Raw genomic sequence first — 3,012 nt, 5'->3', positions numbered from 1 at the left:
GAAAGTTGCCACTCAGGTGGATAGTGCTGTTAAGAAGGCATACAGTGTGTTAGGTTTCATTCATAGAAGGATTGAGTTCCGGAACCGCAATATCATGCTGCAACTATATAAAACGCTGGTGCGGCCACCCTTGGAATATTGTGTACAGTTCTGGTCCCCATATTTCGGGAAGGATGTGGAAGCATTGGAAAAGGTGCAGAGGAGATTTACCAGGATGTTGCCTGGTCTGGACGGAAGGTCTTATGAGGAAAGGCTGAGAGACTTGGGTCTGTTCTCATTGGCAAGAAGGCGGCTAAGAGGGGATTTGACAGAGACATGGTCAGAGGATTAGAGAGGGTAGGCAGTGAAAGTCCTTTTCCTAGGACGATGACGTCAGCTTGTATGAAGGGGCATAACTACAAATTGAGGGGGCGATAGATTTAAGACAGATATCAGAGGCAGGTTCTTTACGCTGAGAGTGGTAAGGACATGGAATGCCCTACCTGCTAATGTAGTCAACTCAGCCACATTAGGGAGATTTAAACAATCCTTAGATAAGCTCATGGATGATGATGGGATGGTGTAGGGGGAGGAGCTGAGAATAGTTCACAGGTTCGCGCAACATCGAGGGCAGAAGGGCCTATTCTGTGATGTATTGTTCCATGTTCTATGCCCAGGGATGTGCAGGTCATGGTGGATTGGCTGTGCTAAGTTACATATGGTGCCCAGGGATGTGTCGGTTAGAGTGGATTGGCCCAGGTAAATTACCCATAATGCCCAGGAATGGGTAGGTTAAGGTGTATTGTCCATGCTAAATTACCCATAGTGCCCAGGGATGTGTAGGTTAGGGTGGACTGGCCATGCTAAATTACCCAGAGTGCCCAGGGATGTGTAGGTTAGATGCATTGGTCAGGGGTAAATGTAGGAGAATTGGTCTGGGTTGGTTACCCTTCAAAGGGTCAGTATGGACTCATTGGGCCAAATGGCCTATTTCCACACTGGAGGGAATCTAACATAAAAATTGTCTGCTGGAGTAGGCCTTTCAGCCCTTCGGGTCTGGCCAACCACACGATCTCAGTATTCCTGCTCCCATATCCCTTCAGCCCCCAGGGCCATGTCCAGATCCCCGTTGAATATATCCAACGCACCGGCCCCAGCGGCTTTCTGGGGGGGGGGGGGGAGGGAGGGAATTCCGTGGGTTCGCATCTCCCCGAGCGAAGGAATTCTCCCTCAGCTCAGTCCCGAATGGCTCACCCCTTTATCCCTTAGACTGTGAACCCGGAGACCTGTTCAGAGGTTGGACGGGGTGAGGCGTGGGGGGGTTACAAAGGGACAGAGAGGAGAATCCCCTGCTGTTTCTGGATGCCCATGGTCGGGGATGATGCAAAACCTGGAAGAATTTGGAAATTGTGAATTCCAAAAGGATGTCGGCAAATTGGTAGATCGATGGCAAGACCATGTTCAACGCAAAGACCTGTGAGATGATGCAGTTTGGTCAGATGAACACCGAAAGACTACGTAAAAGGCTGAGGGGCTCGAGGCTGTGTTCGTTAGAGAGCAGAGACGTGACTTAATAGAGACATACAAGACTATCAGAGGGTAAGATAGGGTTGGACTGTAAGAGCCTTTTTCGTCGGATGGTGACGGCTAGCATGAGTGGACGTCGCTTTAAACTGAGGGGTGATAGATGTAGGACAGATGTTTGATCTGATTAGATTAGATTCCCTACAGTGTGAAAACAGGCCCTTCGGCCCGTCAAGTCCACGCCGACCCCTCCGAAGAGTAACCCACCCAGACCCATTCCCCTACATTTACCCCTGACTAATGCACCTAGCACGATGGGCAATTTAGCATGGCCAATTCACCCTGACCTGCATATTTTTGGACTGTGGGAGGAAACTGGAGCATCCCGGAGGAAACCCACGCAGACACGGGGAGAATGTGCAAACTCCACACAGTCAGTCGCCCCGAGGCTGGAATGTTAGGGCTTATGCCTAAAACTCTCCTGCCCACAACGGATGATTAGATTCCCTACAGTGTGGGGACAGGTCCACACTGACCGTCCGCAGAGTAACCCCCACAAAGACCCATTTTCCTCCCACTAACACTACGAGCAATTTAGCACAGCCAATTCTCCTGACCTGCAGTTTTCTGGTTTCTGGGAGACCCCCACGCAGACACGGGGAGAATGTGCACATTCCACACGGCCAGTCACCCGAGGCCGGAATCAAACCTGGGATCCCTGGTGCTGTGAGGCAGCGGTGCTAAGCACTGAGCCACCCCTCGGATGCTGCCTGACCTGCTCTGCTTTCCCCGGTAACACACTTTTCGAGTCTGACTCTCTAGTGTATGCAGAACGCTTTAGGGAACATCTCCGAGACACCCGCACCAATCAACCACACCGCCCCATGGCCCAACATTTCAACTCCCCCTCCCACTCTGCCGAGGACATGGAGGTCCTGGGCTATCACCTCAATCCCCACCCCCATTCACCTATTGTACTCTCTGCTACTTTCTCCCCAGCCTTACCTCCCTCTCAGTTATCTCACCACTCTGCAGGCACTCTGCCTCTGTTCCTGATGAAGGGCTATTGCCCGAAACGTCGATTTTTCCTGCTTTTCGGATGCTGCCTGACCTGCTGTGCTTTTCCAGCACCACCCTAATCTAGAATCTGCAGTCCGCACTGTCTCCTGCGCACTAATTGATAGGAAAAATGTGAAAGCGTTGGAAAGAGCACAGGAGCGAGTTAGGCTGTAGCCTAGTGGTATGATCACTATCGAATTATCATATTAACCCAGAGACCCAAATAACAGTGTGGGGGCGCAGATTCAAACCTTACTGAGACAATTTGAATTCAATAAAAATACAGATTCACTAGTGACCCGTGAATCCATTACCCAAAAAGAAAAGTCTTCTGGTTCAGTAATGTCCTGCAGATAAGGAAATCTGCCATCCTTACCCGGTCTGGCCCATAGCAATGCGGTTGACTCTTACCTTCCCTCTGGGCAACTATAGGGATGGGGCTATAAATTC

At 50.6% G+C, this 3,012-nt stretch overlaps 1 protein-coding gene across 1 annotated transcript in view; it reads left to right on the top strand.

Annotated features, from left to right (window-relative positions):
- LOC122543455 (zinc finger protein 239-like) overlaps positions 1-1,711 on the top strand; it is a 21,988-nt gene extending 20,277 nt beyond the window's left edge. Inside the window, exon 3 of the mRNA XM_043682164.1 lies at positions 1,249-1,711. The gene's annotated coding sequence lies outside the window, so the exon portion shown is untranslated. The remainder of the gene's footprint in view (positions 1-1,248) is intronic.
- Positions 1,712-3,012: the final 1,301 nt, after the last annotated feature.

This window comes from Chiloscyllium plagiosum, chromosome 44 (genome assembly GCF_004010195.1).
Source record: "Chiloscyllium plagiosum isolate BGI_BamShark_2017 chromosome 44, ASM401019v2, whole genome shotgun sequence".
NCBI lineage: Eukaryota > Metazoa > Chordata > Chondrichthyes > Orectolobiformes > Hemiscylliidae > Chiloscyllium > Chiloscyllium plagiosum.
This window is presented reverse-complemented; position numbering and strand designations above follow the sequence as displayed.